The following is a 20,168-nucleotide window of genomic DNA, read 5'->3' as shown; positions in this document are numbered from 1 at the left end:
TGTGGTTGCTATCTAAACGCCGTAAGATCTATGGTCCCCAAATGTGTCATTTAAGGATTGTTTACTATTTTGAGAATTAGTAAAATATATTGTCATTTACTAGGACAATAATCAAACAGTAACATTGACTTTGTTTAGAATAATAGTACAACAGTTTTTAAACATCAACCTAATTGTATTCTGACTATAAGTGGGTTTAAGCCTTTGAACGTGTTTACGTCAAATGTTTTATGTTATTGGTGATACTTAGTGTTAATATTAAGTGCTTGTGAAATAAAAAGTGGGTATTTGTTTGGATTTTGTTTTGGTATGTAGAATTTTATTATAAATTTAGGTTGAATATAAAAAAACATCGGGTGTTACACGACATCAAACGAATACAGGTTGTCAAATCGAGTACCTCGAACTAGGTGCTTATATCGTGAGAAGTTTTATTTATAAAATGTAATTTTACCGATTAATAACTTTTTGTTAAGTAAAAGTATCATATTTTCGGATTGACTTTTATTAAATTAATGATTTGACAGATTTTGCGCGCGATTTTTGTAAACATAACCTAAAAATTTTGCGTTACAAATTTATGATATATTAATAAAAATACTTTCGATATTAATATACGGATGTGAAGAATTAGTTAGTATATACTTAAATTTACTAAAAGTTGAAAAACCTTATTACTAAATATTAGGTTTAAATTCTTTAAATTAAAGATTTGAATAGTCTGTCGTCCGTCGTCGTTAAAATCCTTTTGTATTTCGTGAATTTCGATAGCTTATGTCCATTATCTATGTCTTCATATTAATATTAGTGCTACTGTAATTTTCCACATGCAAACAATCAAATTGAAAGTAGTACCTAACTTACATTTAATATATCCAATATATCTGGCACATCAGAAACTCTTATAGTAACATAAAATAATGGATATTTTTGGTTTGGGAAATAGAGATTGTTGAGTTGGGTTGTAAACTTATCATTTTCTGAAAATACTCGATTATTATATACAGATAACACTATTATTTATGATGAATATATAAAACAGTCCTGTGCAATTTTCATAGTCCCAGATTGGAATAGACAAATATCAGAAAGAGCAACTTATAAACTTGGTACACCTAGAAAATGAATCCAATAAAAAAAAAAAAAAAAAAAAAAAAATTAACAATACTGATTCTTATTTAAGCTTAATTGTACTGTGCCAAATAATGTAACAATGCTGATCTATATGTCTAATTTAGTGCATTTTTATGAAGGAAAGGGAATGTTGTAGAATATGTAAAACACTTGTTTTTGTTAAATACCTACCTAGGCTGCCTTTTTTCTTTTAAAACCAAAACTAAACTTTTTTTACACTATTAGCTCAGTAGTCTTTTAGGCTTGTTTTATTTATAATAATCTAGTATTCAAGATTTTAAAACTGACATTATTTACATGGAACAAAATTAAGGTTTGTTGTTACATTTTTACCATCTGCAATCTTACAATGGAGCAGCTTTGTGGATTAAGCTCCGTTCTTTCTCCTATATGGGATGTTACAGCCTGAATCGTTGCACTATAAACATTAACTTAACTTGAAAAGTAAATAAATGAGCAAATGTCACAACATATTCAAGTAACAAGTGACAAAAAAGGAACAATCAGTTTCTAGGTGTAATTTGAAAGCAATGACTATTATGACCTCTACTTCTCCTAGCTAGGTAGCTGAGCTATCTGTATTAAGGAGAAGCGATTTTCCTCCCAAGAATTCTACAATTTTTACTTTTCATTAGTTTGCCACGAGTTGTTCAAAGTTACATTATAGATTATATCTTAAGGTTAATGTCAGATTTAAGCTTAAGGTACATGATATTATCTAGTAGTACAATTATATCTAGTTTTGTGCAGCTGCTTTTGCAGATTGTTAGACACAAAAGTTCTATAAAAAAATGTTTGAGCTTGCATATAAAGAAAGACACATATGATTAATGTCCCTTAAATAGCTTTTGTATACAAATAACAGCTTTACTTATAATTTTGTAATATGTATATTTAAAATTGTTTAAGGTCTAAGCCACATTTACCTTTTTCAGAGAATATTCTTCTATTAGTGTCGCAGCAGAGGTGTTTTTGTGCGTTGGTGCTGTGCCATTCATTACTTTTAGCTAATTTTAGGTTGATATAAATTCTCAAATTTTTGTCAAAACGTGTATGGTTTTCTAGCTATATTTTACTACTAGCCGACCCATGCCCACTTCATTGGGCGTTAAGTATTATTATATTAACCAAATAACATACTTTAAAGAACAAATTTTATAGCACTTCAATAAATAATATGTTGCTCCAACGCCATCTATCAAAAATCGAGAAAACGTCGTCGATAGACCAAAATAAGACTAAATTAATAACGTCGAAAGACTAATAAATTGTTTTCTAATAGTGATAAATGGCGCTAATTTATTTACCATTTGATATTATATTTTAATCTTCTTCTTATTTACTGAATTTTTTTGTTCAATTACAATAACATATAGCCTATGTCACTCCTGAATAGTGTAGCTTTCTGTTAGTGAAAGAATTTTCATGATCGGATCAGTATTTGCGAAGATTACCCCCTACATACAAACAAAGTTATAAACTTTACCTTTTTATAATAGTAGTATAGATAACAATGCACAAAATTAATTTTAAAATAAATATATACCTGTAACATAAAAATTTAGTAATTTTAGTATTTTTGATATGAAATCCATTTGTAAGTCTATAAGTCTGCTATGTGGTTACGGCAGTGAAGAATGTAGTCACCCTCTCTCTTCTCATGGGTGTCGTAAGAGTAGGCGGCTAAGAGATAACACAGTTCCACTACCACCTTGGAACTTATAAAGCTGACTGGCATCATAACCATCCAAGTGCTGAAGACTGGTCTTCACCCGCCCGTGGTTACCAACCCGCCTGGGAGGCCTATGTCCAGTAGTGGACTGCGATAGGCTGAAATGATGATGAGTCTATAATTTGCACATACTTATTTATATTAGTACATTTAAAATGGTACCATATATCTTGTTAACTTGCTTCTTTGCGTTTATTTATATTAGTTGAAGATATTTTTAACCAAATACAGAAAAACCAGGAGGTTCTCATTTAGACTGTAATCAATCTTTACTAGATGAACCGATTTTAATGATTCTCTTGTATTAAAAAGCTGGTGTTTGTCATGTAGTCCTATTTAAATTTGAGCGAGATTGACGAAAAGCTTTTGAGTTATTCCTTATAACGCATTTTTAAGTGACTATTCTTTCGAAGTATCCACTTTGTTCATGTTTTTATTCCATTACTTGTAAGAAATTGAAGTTGGATTTTTTTTGTTTGATATGATTGATTCAGCCTTGGCACATTCCAGTCTTGGGCATAGGTCTCTTTCTCCATATATTATAGGAGGGTCAGCATAATCCACTATGCTGCCCCCTTGCTGGCTGACCGGCTATTTCCTATTATGAGTATCACCTGCTTATAGCAACTACGACCGCCAGCTTAGCGTGTTCTCTGAGTCACTATCAGACCAGATACAAATATTTGTACAAATGCGAATATCTGTTCCGAGCAGGATTCATACACCCCATCATCATTATTAGGCTCCTACATGCACCACTAAACCAGGGTGGTAGGTAGTTGTTTTTAATAAAATGATTAACAATTAATATAATTATAATTAAAAAAGAAACAGATTTCTTAATTAATCACTATTATTTAAAAAAAAAACGTGGGCAAATACGGTATGGGCTCTCCGTTGGCCCCCTGGACAAATAAACAGAGGCTGAATCAGAATCATAGAGAAGCAGAATGCTTAGTGTAAACTTGGAGAAGTCGTTCAGCAGTGTATGGTTGTGGTAGGCTGAAGCATGCATAGGGATTGAAAACAAATTTGGTTATCAAATTTGATAATAGTCATATGTACTTTATTACTTTTTATTAACTACAAAAATAATATTTGAAATTAGTAATTTAAAAATTTGGACAGGTATCTTACATCAGAAAATGAAACTATCCATTATTGTTCATTTTCTTAAGAGTTTGAGTGACTGTTTTTATGCACATGTTTCTGTAACAAAATAATAAATTTTAACTACTGAGTAAATGCTTGTTATCTTTTTAGCTAATGACCTAATTTGAAAATTAAATTTTTAGGCCTGTGCTATTCTTTTTTCACATTATTATCATACAATCGGCAAGGTTGATTGAATAATAAATAAATTAATATCTTGAACTTACACACATAATCAGTTTCTAAGGTAGCTACTTGATGACAGGGTTATATATAACAGCCAACTGATATGAGTATTTACGATTCAGGCTGTAACATTCCACTACTGGTTTATAAATCTCTTTATTTTATTTATTCTTCATTGTACACCACACTTCAGCTTGTAATATCCCACTACTGGGCATAGGCCTCTTTCCCCATGTAGGAGAAGGATCAGAGCTTAATCCACCACGCTGCTCCAATGCGGGTTGGCGGATGTATTCCCTACTATGAGTAACGATCGGTATCAGGTATACATGATAACAACCGGGACCGACGGCTTAACTTGCTCTCAGAGGACTGTTTGTCATGTGCGGGGATCGAACCCGCAACCGCCAGCGCAACAGGTACAATCCATGGCTGTGACCGTTACGCCAACGCGGCGTCATTGTACACCACACAGAGTAGTAAATACATAATTGTGAAGTAAAAAGAATAATGCACAATAAGGTGGCCTTTTAGCTCGGTTGCTAAAAATAGGTAGGTTGTGTATAATAAATGTACATCAAACAGAGTAAGATACAAATAAATTGTATACAATAGACAAATAAAGATAATAATAATAATAATATAAGTACACATTAAATAATACATACCTATATATAAATATATAATATACATACTGTATATATATATATACATATATATACATATACTAGCTGACCCCGCAAACGTTGTTTTGCCATAACACAAAATTTCAAATATTTTTCTCAATTTGATCGCAGGACCAACTGTCGGGACAAACTGAAATTAAAATAGAATAATATATTATATTTGATGCTGCGATGGTAGCGCAGTCTACCGGATCCAATGTAAAACATTCCAAAATTAACAACTACTTATAAATGAAAAATTAGTTAAATATACATTTTCCAGTGGACCAAATTGTGAATCTAAACCATCCTCGAATCCCCTTGAACTCACACAAAAAAAATTCATCAAAATCCGTCCAGCAGGAGAAGTTCAGTGACATACACACGCACACAAGAAATATAATATATATAAAGATGTACTGTATGATGTACACTCTGAGCGGGTATTGAACCCGGGATCGCCGATGTTTAGACACATGCACCATTACACTAGAGCTTAATATACATATTTATATATTTTTAAATAAATGTAAGTATATATTAAATATACATATAACAAATATGATTATTACATCCTGCTTCAAGGCAGGAATCAAACCTTAAAGTAGGAAGCAGGATTAATGCCAATTATGGCCATGGCCTAGGCCAGAATATTGACAATTGTAGATGTACAGTAAAAATAAAATATTGGAATTTGGTTATTAGTTTCATTATTATAGCTGAGTTCAGGATTGATCAGTTTAAAAATGGCTTCTGCAATTTAATAATGTGGGCTGGAATGCCAGTTAGAATGATTACCAAGGCAGTATGTGTAGTTGCTGGTTATACTTTTTTGCTCCAACAGAAAATTCGATTTTATTTATACTACAATAGTGAGACGCCAACTATTTTAATTGATGTTTGCAAGTTTCATCATCATCATCATCATTTCAGCCTATTGCAGTCCACTGCCGGGCAAACAAGTTTGATTTGTCACTATTGTAAGAAGTATATTTTGAGGAGGACGTTAAGGTGCTCAGTTGCCATTTTAACCGAAGTTCTGTTTTGTGAACATTTTTTAGTTTTATTTTATTTGAAAGTGAAGTTATTCTATTTAAAATAGCTATTTGTGCTGTTTATCATCTTGGAGCCTAAGTCTTTTTTTGAGATGTTAGAGTACTTATAGTTGCATCATAGTATATTTATAACGCACTAAATGTTCGTTTATTCTAGTTGGTCGCTACCAAAGAAAAGCAGGATCTAGACTTATTTTATATTAGATGAAGATAATCTGAAAAGTTTGATTATAAAGTATCGTCCGTGATACTGCAATACCGCGTAACTAACACTTACTAGTACCGCGTAAGTACAAAAAATTAAAATTGAGATTTTGTGCGTATAGGTTCTTTATAGCAATTGGCATCGTCCCATTAGGTTATCTGAGTGATTTGTCTAATAATAACGATTCAAATGATAAAAAGCCAAAAACGTGGAAGGTACATCCAAAAATATTTCCAAAACCGCGTATCTGCATTCTGCATATCACGTTATAGAAAAAATGGTCTTCGAAAAATTGAACTTGAAAGTAATTAAATGTTAATTGAATTCCCATTATGTTAGTTACTATAATGCTAATAAACTTAAAATCATAATACGTATATCAACAATAGATTGTGTAAAATTTGAGTAACAGTTATGTGGAATCATGAAATCATGAGTTTTAAAATGTAAATAACATGACGTTAAAAAGATCAGGGATGTAATTAAGGGAATGAATTCTGATTTGTAAAGATATAACAAAGTTAAAGTTTTTTAAATTTAGTTAAATCCAATTTTTCGTAAAAGACTTTAATTAGGTAAGTTTGATAAGTTGCAGTAGTAGTAGTAGTTGTAAATAAAATAGTTTAATTTAATTTCAGTTAATTATGTAAGAGAACGAGGTGAAAGTGAAACTGAATCTTCGATTATAGATGTAATGAACACTTATCCCAGACTGGCTGCTCCATATTTTGAGCAGGAGATTTGCTGCTGTGCCCTACCTCAGTTATACTGATTATTGTAGTAAACGAATTGCTCGAAGTATTTCCTAGTACAGTAAATACCTAATCCAAATACGCCTATGCTTTTATTATTTTTTGAATTATCCTCACACTTGATTCACTTTTATCTCGAACACTACGAAAAAATCTTAGTAGATTATTCTTTTGATAAATATAAAATTTGGTATCCCTAACATTATACAACAAACTTCAATAATTAACCTACATAATTAATCTACATAATTAACCTACAAAATTGACGTACAACCTATGGGATGTAGCGATTAAAATTGGTTTCCGGAAAATGTTTAAAAGAGACATAGTAAAACAAAACGGAGGTATTCTAGAAAAGACAAACAATATAATTTATAATACGTGAATTAAAGTCGCAATTGTATAATTTTTAAGTAGTATAGACGTAAGCTATAAAAGTAAGCTTTCATTTGACATATTGGATTTTTTGTTTCAATCTTAAGAAGATGCATATAAGATAAAAAATATTTCAGAAGAAAATTATCAGCACCAGATCATTATGTTTGATTTAAATTTTTGGCTTAAGAAACTTTTTAAGTTTCTCAGTTTTGTGTCTAAATTAATTATATTTTTTTTCACTGTAACTAGATCGGCAAACAAGCGTACGGTAAGCGATACCTAGCGACAACGAACACCAGAAGCATTGCAAATGCGTTGCCGACCCTATCCCCAATTTCCCCTAGGAGCTCTGGTCACATTACTCACCAACAGGAACACAACAGTGCATGAAAACGGTACTATTTAGCTGTGATCTTCTCTAAGGTTGAGGTACTACACCAGACGGCTGCTCCATATTTTGAGCAGATTTGCTGCTGTGCTCTATCTACCTCAGTTATACTGATTATTGTAGTAAACGAATTGCTCGAAGTATTTCTGTCGGCTACGTTATGTTGTCAGAATGTCAAATATAAAAATGCCAATATTTCTCTATAAATAATAAAATTTAATATTTAATAGTTTAACCCCTTTAAGTCCTTGTAACAATTCTGCGAAAGTTGCAGAAATTTCGATAAATTTTTGAAGACGAAATACAGCGAAAGTGTTTTTAAATCCACAAATTAACTAATAAAAAATACGTCAGTCATCAGTAGTCATTTCATAGTTCAGACGACTTAAGACCTAGAAATAAAGAAAATATTGATTTTTTTCCACTTTCGACTTTCTTGTCACTAATGGTTACGCGGTATCGCTGTATCAACCACGATATCTAATAAAAGTTATTTGCGAAAGAAGTGTACCTCTTTGAAAATCATTTGACATTAATGCACCTGGAGGAGTTTGATTTATTAGAAAGTGCTTTTAAAGAAAACTAGGTAAAGAAAACAAAAGATGATACAAATATGTACCATGACTCAATCAATTATCGAATGTACAATTTGACATATACGTAATTATCCATAACACTGCTCCACTACGAGTTGACAGATATGCTTTAAACTATGAGTAACGATCGCTATGAGGTTTGAACGGTAACAACCTAGACATATCAACGTGTTCTCCGTGGCGCGGGAGACCTCAGAAATCTGTAATTCCCGTCATTCAAATGCTTATGAAAAATCTTGACGTCTCAAGTATAAAAACACAATATTCAGCGAAATTTTCTTTACTAAACGAAACGTTTTAAAAATAAATAGATTTTCATTTGTTTTCTTATTTAAGTTATTTTAATTATATATCCATAAAGTTTAAATATCTTGATGGACACTGCATCCGTGTCCGCGAATGAGAGCATCTAATGATCCCCATAGCCTAAAACACCGACGGTTTACGGGTTTGATTCCCGCTCTGGATCGGTATTTGTATTTATAATACAAATATTTCTTTATTATCCTGGTTTGGATGTGTCCTTGTGGGTCTCCCCACCGTGCCTCGGAAACTACGTTAAGTTGTCGGTCCCGGTTGTTATGATATACACCTGATAGTGATCTTTACTTATAGTAGGGAATATATTTGCCAATCTGCAGCGGAGTAGCGTGGTGAATTAAAAATATAACAATTATTTCCCAATTCGAAATTATCGAAACTTTTATTTCCGCTACAGTTATGAATAGATCTTATTTCGGATATTCGATAGTGTCGGTTAAGGTTACGTAACCGCAACGATTAATTTGCTTCGTTTTATCACTATTCTATGTGATATTAGCAAAATCATCCGTTCTATTCAAGGAAGTTATTAATCAGAAATAATTGTTTTTGTCTCGTATATCGACAACTAGTGTAAAGTACCTATTCGAAATTATAATCAATTACGCATTATTAGAGATATCTCAAAAAGTAATCGTCATCACTTTATCATCACTTCAGCCTAATACAGTCCACTGCAGGACATAGGCCTCCACAAGTTCGCGTCAAAAATGGAGTGAACTCATGTGTTTTGCCCATAGTCACCACGCTGGGCAGGCGGGTTGGTGACTGCAGGGATGACTTTGTCGCACCGAAGACGCTGCTGCCCGTCTTCGGCCTGTGTATTTCAACACCAACAGTTGGATGGTTATCCCGCCATCGGTCGGTTTTTAAGTTCCAAAGTGGTGGTGGAACTGTGTTATCCCTATATTCTTAATGCCGTAACCACACACCATATTCGCCACATAGTACTCATCAGTATTACGATACAATTTAAATAGGACCCTATATATAGGAGCAATCATGAATCTCACATCTATATAAATAAAAATGAATGTTGCTAAGCGCATAACTCTAGAATGGCTTGACCAATTCGGCTAATTTATTGTTTTGTATGTTCTTTAAGGCCCACGGAAGGTTACAATACTATTAACTTTTGACAGAACGAAGTCTTTTCGGTCAGCTAGTATGATATAAAAGCTTGTCGCGATATTAAAGTAGGCTCGTATTTACTTAGTTTGAAAATAATAAATTTTTAGATTCAGTTAGGTCAAGTTATTTAATTTACTGGTTTATCTACGTAAGTAAATTTCGCAACAAGCTTTTATGTCATATAAATTATTTGATCTTATATATAAAATTCTCGGGTCACAGAGTTAGTTACCTTACTCGTCCGAAAAGGCTGGACCGATTTTTATGAATTTTTGTGTGCAAATCGTTTAGGTCTGAGGGGGGGGGGGTTAAGGGGATTAATAACATATATGGCAAAACAACGTTTGCGGGGTCAGCTAGTAATGTTTGATAGTATAAGTTTAAAGGAAAGGTATATTTTATTCTTTTAAGCGCATTAAAATAAAAGCTTGTTTCTTTAAAACATATTTATTTTTTTCTTTTTAACCATCGCTGGACAGGTTTCTCCGTCTGGGATTCTTTGTAGATACTCTAATTTGATACCCATAATGTAGGAAAACATAAAAGCTTAGTCGAATTTTGAAAGTCTGCCATATTGAATTTAGAGTAACTTCACTTTGTTTTCAAATTACTCTCAGCAAGCCCTTAAATATTGTAGGAAAGCATAAAAAAATTGGTTCGCCATTATTACCAGGCCGCCATATTGGATTAAGAGTACAGTTTCTTTGTTCTTCGAATTATTCTACGCAAGCCCTTTCATTTAGTACTTAATATGGTAAGATTGCATTAAAAATAACTTGACCGCCATATTTGAAAGTCTGCCATATTGGATTTAGAGTGATGTCACTTCATGTTTCGAGCTTTTTAAGCGAGCTCTTTATTTTTGACCGATTGACGGTTAAAGATGTGGGATTCAAAATTGAGTTGAAGATTCCATACTAATAAACATACATACATACATACTAAACATACATTGCAAGTTATATCATTACAGCCTATACAGTCCACTGCTGGACATAGGTCTCCATAAGTTCACGCCAAAAACAACGTGAACTCATGTGTTATGCCCATAGTCACCACGCTGGGCAGGCGGGTTGGTGACCGCAGGGCTGGCTTTGTCGCACCGAAGACGCTGCTGCCCGTCTACGGCCTGTGTATTTCAAAGCCAGCAGTTGGATGGTTATCCCGTGACCGGTCGGCTTTTTAAGTTCCAAGGTGGTAGCGGAACTGTGTTATCCCTTTGTCGCCTCTTACGACACCCACGGGAAGAGAGGGGGTAGCTATATTCTTTAGTACCGTAGCCACACAGTACTTTACGTACAAATTGCAAGTTAAATAAAAGCTTTTAAAATACTATATTTTCTAATTTCAACATTAATATTAGAAAGCGTGCGTTTTATTAATAATTAAATGTAATTTTATTTTGCCTCAACTTTTAACTTTATTTTGCATAATGTAAGTCCACATTTTGAAATGTTTTAACTTTGTTAAATTGTGTAAATTTACCTACCAATAATTATTTACCAAAACTAAATGTTTGTTTTTGAATATTTATCTCTTTTTTGTTATTAAATAAAAGGTCGGGGAAAAGGACTTACCGTACTTATTTTCTAGTAAAAAGTCGCAACAAAATCTTTGTGATTATATTGTTTGTAACTAGTTGGTTTTAATACCATGAAAAGGTGACATTTTAGAAATGAAATTAAAAAGTAAAAAACAGTTTCCCACCGCTTTTCATTTGTTTTTTTTTGTCCGCCAAAATAGGTGAATCCAACGAAGAAATAAGGCACATTTTAAAGTTTTAATATGACTGGTATTTTTATATATGTTTGTACATCGATTACGCCAAGATTTCTGATCTGATCTGAGATGTACGTGATTCTTTTTTGTTCGATGGGGAAGAGTTGCTATTTTATTCTATGGAACTTATTTAGTTTGCCACTTTTGTTAACTTTTATGATGTCATTTTCACGACACTTAATATGTACACCGATTAATTAAAAGATTTCTGATCCGATTTGCGTGATTCTTATTTTGTTCGATACTTACTACCTTCAATGAAATACTATTATTTGTATGTGCTACCTGGTGATATGTTTGAAGTCGGTGCCAAGCCAAATGTAGTACCTACTCGCATTTTGAGCGGGGTGGTTTCGTCTAGAAAAAAACAATCAAGCGTAGTGGGAATTTCATTACAGTAGTTTACTAGTATTAATTTAAGCTGTTTAGAATATTAAGTTTCATTTTGAGTTTGGCACCGACTTTAAATCCACAGTAGGTAGCACACAAACAAATAATAGTATTTATTTAAGTTTCAAATTGAATGTTTAATAAGTTGCTCTTCATTATTTGAAGTCAGTTTTTTAAACGTAGTTTTTTTTATTATTTAAAAATTACAATAATTATTGAACTTTAGTGTATGCCACGGTTGTACGATTATATTTAAGAATTTAAATTTATTGCGATTTCGATACACTTGGTAGGAAGTTAAAGTCAATAATTGATATGATAGGCATATGGGAAGATAAGGAAGGTATTTTCTTATTTTTCATTTGTTGATCCTTCGACAAGCAAAAGTTATCTCACCCAACGCTACATTTACTACTACATGTATAATATGTGGAGTAACTAAAGTAAAAAGAAAAACAAATAGATTGTGATAAGGAAGATAGGTGGCATGACTGGAAGACCCGTATCTTAGGTCAGCCAGCGGTCCCTCAGCGTAGTTTACGGTGTTAGTGCAGTTACTGATTTAAATTACACGTCATGACGTCACCGTGCTAGTAGTTACTTACTTTGTAACAAATATTAAAACGACCTTTAATAACTTGTTCTACTAATCTACGATATTTTTCCTAAACTTATAAGTTTATATTGAAAAAGGACTAGGTTTTATACTGATATAAGTTTTTAAAGGAATAATTTGTTTTGAAAATGGTTTAATTACTTCTTGATCTGAAATAATGCATCGAGTTTGAATTGTTCGGCCATTAAAGGTTATTAAAACGATAATTCTATTTAAGTTTTAATTGTTGTTATGATTCTTTCGTTAACAACTTATGATTTAGTAATATATTCTATATTATAGTATTGTAGTAATTATTTCTTAGTAATTATCAGTAGATCTTAGTGTTATGTTTATAATATTATTAGATTATTATAGAGTTCATTGTAATGGCACTTTATTATTTATTAATTACATATTAAAGATGCAATCTAACCTTTTTGTTACTGTAGATATTCCTTTTTTATATGTGAAATATAATGGTATAAAACATGAACTATGTAAATTCCTAATTATATTAAATATCCTAATGCTTATTCCAGCTATAACGATTTATTTTTATAAGGATAAGGAAAATATAATAAATATGATTATTAAAATATATTTTTTCATACTGTTGTTTCATTTACGTTTATATATACTCGTATATTTTAGATAAACAGACGTTGTACATTAAGTTCCGAAATTAATATAAAATCTTTCATTTAGTTATAGGTAGCATCAACAGCGGCCTTAAAAGTGATCTTCATTTCATACAGACGAAGAGCGGCCACCTTCAGCTGATTTATGAACCGTACATTTTCGTTACGGACAGCGTGCGGAGCGGGCGGACGTTCTGGCGCTGTATGGAGTACGGCAAGCGATGTCGGGCGAGGATAACATCTAAAAATAACGTCTTGAGAATAACCAACCCCGTTCACAATCATGTCGATAACCATATGAAAAAAATCGCTCAAAAGTATGAATTAGGCGAAGTTGTTACGTGTCCAACCGTATGAGACTCGGTCGACCGAATTCCATTTTTGACTTTTATGTGTGTGATTTTATTTTATACGAGGCCTAAGTATTTCGATTGTAAATATTCATGTAATGCACTTTTACGTGACTATTATTTAAGAAACGATCTTTCTGACGAAGTCATAACTTTTTCTTCTTTGTTTTTCCCATTCTATTTTATTATTTTCTCCATTGTAGAATAAATGGTGTAACCTTTCAAATATTCAAATAGAATATAAAACTCTTCATCAGCTGCAGTAGCGCAGTCTGATGTAGGTTTGGTTCATATGATTTAAGTAGATAAAGTTTCTTGATGATCCTCCTAATGACAATCATTATAACATGGAAAATTGTGATCGAGTAGCATAATAAACAGTAATTTTAATGATGGTGTTTCAATATAGTTACGTTTGTCGTAATTTTGCGTTGGGTGTTGCTATGGTGATTAACGCAACAGGAGCGGAGGGCGGGCAGGGCGGCGTGGTGCGGTACACGGTGACGCAGCGGGGCGCGCCGTGTCTCATCCTGGATGGGTTCGGATTCGTGGCCCGAAAAAGACGAGGATCCCGTGTCTACTGGACTTGCCGCAGTCGCAAGCAGCACGCCTGCCCGGCACGAGCTCTCACCATCGACGGCCGGTTGGTGATGAGGCACTCCAGGCACAACCACGTGCCCCACAAACAGACGACTCAAATGAACCGCATCGAAAGCCTCATAGAAATTATTTCAGCTGACAAATAAAGAAATATGCATTGTTTACAGTAGTTTTATTACAACCGATGATTTTTACACCTGAAGTGACTAACTATTCAATAAACCTTAATATTTATTAATTGCATTAATAATTAAAATAAGTGTAAAGAATAAATAGTGATTGACACGGTTATTTTCAGTTGAATTCGTGATCTCGAACCGCGGCCGGCGTCACATGCGGCTCGGCGGGTTTTCTTTTTACGCGGAGAAAGTATTTCCCGAGAAGAGCAAGGTGCGGTGGAGGTGCACGCGTCGCACCTGTCGGGCGTACGCGCACACGCTCCACGACCGTATCTTCGCTCTGAGCAACGTTCACTCACACGAGCCCCCGGCAATACCTCCGGCCGCTTTGGCTGCGCCTTACCGCGCCTTCACGCACGCAGCCCTAGCCACCCAGGCCAAAGCTGTGCTCGACGATTAATCAAATAACATAGGCATAAAAGGATTTATGTATGTATATAATATTGAAAATAATTATGTGAATTCCAAATGTCTAAAACGACATAACTATTCCACTGCTTTATTTCACCAATAATTCGGTTACAGGTGAGAATAAAATATTAAGATTAGGTATTATTCTTCAGAAATCGGATTGTTTAATTTGCTGTAAGTAATGACCGCGGCGTCACTTATAATGTGGTTAGAATTGCACAAACAGGTGACAAGTAATTTTGCAAGTGCGCTGTGCGGCTTAAGTCTAGTCAAATCTAGTCAACGACAGAAATTTTAGTTGCTTCGTCTACACTGATCTCAAAAAACATTCTGCTAATGTACGTAGCTTGTAATAAATTTTAAGGTAAACCGTTAATAAATTTTAAAGTAAACTTAGCAATAATTGTAGAATAAGTGTGAGGATTTAAGTTATATTATTGTCGCGAGAGCTTAGTTTAGTAAATATGTGTAGTTAGTATAATTAGTGTAATTATTTATTGTTGGTAAGCATACATAAAAACTTATATAAACACAAAACATAAAAGTAGCTAGCTATTGAACACTATATCACTGTAACACCAGTTTAGCCAAGCAGCTTCAAAGACAGAAATAATAAATTGCTGTGAAAAACAAATAACGAGATATATAAGTATATTTTATTTTCTTAGTTGGTTTCCTCGCTAACTTTTATCTAATAACGTTGTGTCAAGTTACAGAGTAGATCTTCGGGTATCGATCGTAATATTATTTGTTCTACAATACATAAATGTTTCAGAAAACTTCGTGCGACTTTGTGTCGGGCCGGGCGGTCGTCCTCGGCTCTGGGTGCGTGGGCGGAGCTTCTACGCGGCTCATACGATGCGTTCAGGGATCGTACGTTGGCGGTGTACAATGGGGGGGTGTGGATGTAAGGCTTACACGCAGAAGGGCAAGTTACATAAGCTCGTCGGTGAACACAATCACGCGGGCCGCTGTGGGCGAAGGTCGAACAACAAGCAGCCTCCCAATATTCCTCCGCCTCCGTCATCACCGCCCACTCCGCTATTGCTTCCTAGAATGCCCAATCTCGATTTTGATCATTTCGACCCGAACGCCTGGATCGCAAGATATTAGAAGATTTTCGAATGTCTAATATTTTTTCTTATAATTATAGGAATTAATGTTTCGAAAATATTATTAATCGATTTCACAAAAAACTCCATTGTTTTTTAAAGAATTCTGAGTTCTATTTATTTGCTCACGAAATTGATGTTCTCCTAGTCTTCTTAATGTGTAATTTGTAGTTAGGATGTTGTAGTCGTTTAAGTTAGACGAATGATCTCAACACGTGGACTCGTGAGTCTCGATGCCAAATATTAAACTTACCTATATACAGTCTCTGTTGACTCGTAGAAGATATTTTAACGATTTTATACACCCATGTTAAAATTTTCTAACGCTCATTAGTTCATTTTTACATCAGTAAGAAAATTATGTCAACTTATTTAATATTGTTATAGTTGGATACTTTTATTTTTGATTAGAATGTTAAAGTGCAAAATTAATTGTGCCATAATTTATCATGTTTTTAAACTGCTGTGAAAACTGTATAACTGGGATCTCAAGTGATATAGAATTTTTTATCACTTAAAGAGGATATCCATTTACAGAATGTCTCAAATCGATAGAATAATACAAAAATTTTCTGTAAAAGGCCTTCCCGAAGAGAGGGTTAGAAAAAATTAGACAGTTCGTAAACAAGCGTGGCCATAGCTCGTCTAAACAAGATGAATGACCTAGTGGCGAATTAGATCAAAGTAAATAAGAACGTCGGTTTCAATTAACCAGTTGAACCAGCCTTCAGACAGGTACAATACGACGATACACAATATTCGATAGTTATCCTTTTTTTAATACCTGGGGATCCTGGGGGGTTTTGGGCGTCGGCAACGCACTTGCGATGCTTCTAGTGTTCTATAAGCTACGGTAATCTCTTACCATCAGGTGAGCCGTACGCTTGTTTGCCGAACTAGTGATATAAAAAAAAGTTAACAAACTTTAAATATTCCCATCAACAGCAATTTTAATGCAAAAGTGTTAGGATCTGATTTATGTTAATTCTCTGTAACAGAACCTCTGTTTTTGAACCTCTCTCACATATCTACATCTCAATTATTCAGGTTTCCTGTAAGTTCTATATTGTTTGTTAATTTTACTTCATTTTACGGAAAATTGTGCCAAATATTCCTTGCTCATTAACTATATTATTATCTCATAGAGAAACTTATTTCTATTGTATTTTATTAATAGTTATATAGAATAATGTTCGGGATCGTAGGTTATTCGTGTAAGTGATATTAAATTAGATTACGATTTACATTTTTGAATCATTGCATTAACCCCCAATAAATTTTGGTATCAATGTGTCTACTTTATTTAACCCTTTCCTTGTTTGTTTTATTTAAATGTAATTTATATGTAAGATTTAATTTAAGTAATAGAACTGCTCTTAATTAACATGAAGGCTTTGTTAAGATCAGTTTTATCTATGTATGTAAAATATGCACCGGTTTCAGGACATTTATTAATGTAAGTTTTTTCTTTCAGCTCGCTTTATTCGTGCAGGAAAAGGACGATTACTATTACACCGAGGTTATACCTTTCGTTTGAAAAACAATTTGGCTCACGGACGCAAGCAGTGGTACTGTTCCTCTCGTCTCACCTCGAGATGCCTCGCCGATGTTAATACAGAGGGTCCAGAAGGTTACGAACGCATCGTCCGTTCTCGTTACGCTCACAACCACGCTCCACCTAACGTGCGTCGTTTTGCGGACGGGCGTTACGTTGTTCGTACTCCACATCAGAGTGGACATCGGGCTCCCGCTCCCCTTGATCCCCACCATCAACTCCTTCAATTGCAACACGCTCTAGCTTTGTATGCCGCAACTGCACACGCTACTGCTACGGCAAACGCCACTGCTGCAGTTTCGGCCGCCACCGGGACAGGTCCTCAACCTTCGCCTACCGCGGTCCAAACCACCCCGCAGCACACTCCCGCTAACAAACCACTGCTGGTTGATACCGTTTGTAAGGAGGAAGACTAAAGATAACATTTACATTTCAAATCAGATATCCGCTACTACAGCTCTCTTTCCGCGTTTGAGCGACTAACGTATACTGGTTGTACTTACGAATGTTGAAATATCGACCAACTGATATGCACGAAGTTTTTTGCACTCGTGTTATAGAATAATTTATGGTTTTAGATTAACTGTTTACTATTATTATAATTATAATTATATTATATAATACTTAGGATAAAATGGGATAGGACGGTGTATACTTAAAGCGATGGCACTGTTGGATTAACTAATGTAGACAACGTGTTTGTCAGATCAAGATTATAATTATGTATGTGGTGTTTTGAATGTTACAACTTCTTGTGGATTATAACGATCATCCAGACGGAGAAACGATTGACGTTGTAACGTATTAGGTTAGGCGGTCTTTTCGAGGTCTATAATGTTATTCGTATAGGTGTGGGTTATTTATGGAAATGTATAGAATGGTAAAATAAGTAAGTAAACTTTCTGAACGTTTAAAAGCGATCACACAAGTAATTAGGAATAAGTGCGCAAACGTCGCCATGTTCGTTCGTGCACAAATAACAGAAAATTAAATTAAAGAGATGGTTATTGGTACTAATTGCCTGTGTGAAAGACGCTTATGGTGTTGTATGTATCGATGTCAAGTTTATTAGAAGGTATATCCGAATATAAGCCCATTTAAACGTTTGATTTCCAACGTCGGCTCATACTCAGCACCAACAAGACGGGCACGGCTGATCGATTCAGAACGGTACTAAGCAAGTTGACAACACGTAGGGTAGGTTAGAACCAGAACTCGAGAAGGACCGTAGGTAATGTTGCGATCGGAAACGGGTGTACAGAAGAGGTCGGCGGCAGCAATGTCGTCGACAACGCGTTGGCGACTGAAACGCGAACTCGCTTCGGATGTAAGCAATAAAGGATCCCTCGACTGTACTTAGAAATATTAATTTTATTTTGAGAGATTAACTTTTACAAAATCAGATAATGCTTAGACAATTAGACGTCCGCCTCTAACGGTAAGAGAACAAGTTGAATAGTTATCAAAGGTGTTATTTATTGACTACCTACCTTCGAGTAAAAACGCTTGCTCTTGCACGTGACACGTCGAGGCGCGCAGACTTTAGTCGATGTTGCTCTGCTCCTTAGATTGGTTTTAAGTACTTAAGCTCAATCAACTACCTCTCTTCACTTTTTATACGGGTTTTACAGATTAGTTTAATTATACAATTTTATATACACGAATTAATACTCAGAAGCTTTACTCGAGTGAGGTGTTTTAGGCTAAGCTAGGCTAGGTTAGGTTAATGACGCGCGCCGGGGCGGTTCGCTGCGCAGGGTCCGGCGCGCCATCTTATTACCTCATATTGAAACTCAACTACCTCTTTACATAGTTTTAACTTGTACTCGAGTGTTTGCTGTTGATGACTGTAATATAAATAGGCTCTTTTGAGACTGTTGTCTAAATATATTTTATTGATTGTTTTTTAATATTGATTTGTTGCTTGTCGAATTAATTTTTCAGTAAGAATTTAGGCCCATATCTCTTAAGACTCTGATATAAGTACAAATTTTGACTAATTTTAATTGTTATTAGTTAACTTAGTAATTACGGGGTCTTAATGTGTGCGTGAGCTGTAACTGGCTTAAGCTAACCTAGGTTTAGTCGTAGATCATGTCAAAAATATTTTTGCTGTACAATTTTGCATTAATAATAAAAGGAAACCACTAATGTACAGGAAATTGGCACATGTAGTTATTGAGAATGGTGTGGTGTTGTTTTTATTTTTTTGGCGGTCGGTTGAAGAACTTTAAGTGACTAAAGATAAATAATAATTGCAGTTGTTTGACATGCTCTATTGTACCTGAGTTGTATATTACGCCAAATAACGAAGACGTATGTTGAACCGCGGCGACAACTTAATCTTGTGACGTCTGGTCACATTTAGCATAATATGTTTTTTTTAAATTTAGGGAAATGACAATATTCGTCAATTACTGTGTATTTACAAATTGTACTATCAAACGAGAGCATTTAAATTTACGATTCGTGTTTTTGATTAAATTGGAATAATAATACTAATCACCTTGATGTTATACTGATAATAAATTGTAATGATTAAAACTGTATTTATATGCTTGTTGTTACTTGAGAATCTCGTAGGTAGTAATTTGAGATATATGTTGATTGTCGTTTGTGTCGCCTCGGTTCAGGCTAATGGCCCAGTTGGTCTAATTTATCAATTGAGTCTATCTTTATATATATATTTATCTACCTCAATATCTGTTACTATTGTATACCTTTACCTTCAAATCTATCTATAATAGTGTAATTTTGTATCTATCTTAATATAAGACTTTTAGGGTTCTTGTATGGGGTATGTTTTGTGAATTATTAAATTGTACTTATCAATAAATCAATGATCGCTAGTTTTATTTCAT

At 34.1% G+C, this 20,168-nt stretch overlaps 1 protein-coding gene and 1 long non-coding RNA gene across 2 annotated transcripts in view; both read left to right on the top strand.

The window, feature by feature from the left end:
* Window positions 1–20,168, top strand: part of LOC123658064 — a 518,186-nt gene that overhangs the window by 7,305 nt on the left and 490,713 nt on the right. The gene's annotated exons all lie outside the window — the stretch shown is intronic.
* LOC123658074 lies at window positions 14,363–15,284 on the top strand. Its single transcript, XR_006743820.1, has 2 exons — window positions 14,363–14,658; window positions 14,755–15,284. It is a non-coding gene; the product is annotated as an uncharacterized LOC123658074 (long non-coding RNA).

Source organism: Melitaea cinxia, chromosome 11, assembly GCF_905220565.1.
Source record: "Melitaea cinxia chromosome 11, ilMelCinx1.1, whole genome shotgun sequence".
NCBI classification, from domain to species: Eukaryota; Metazoa; Arthropoda; class Insecta; order Lepidoptera; family Nymphalidae; genus Melitaea; species Melitaea cinxia.
The sequence above is the reverse complement of the archived record's forward strand: the minus strand, read 5'-3'. Positions and strand labels throughout refer to the sequence as shown.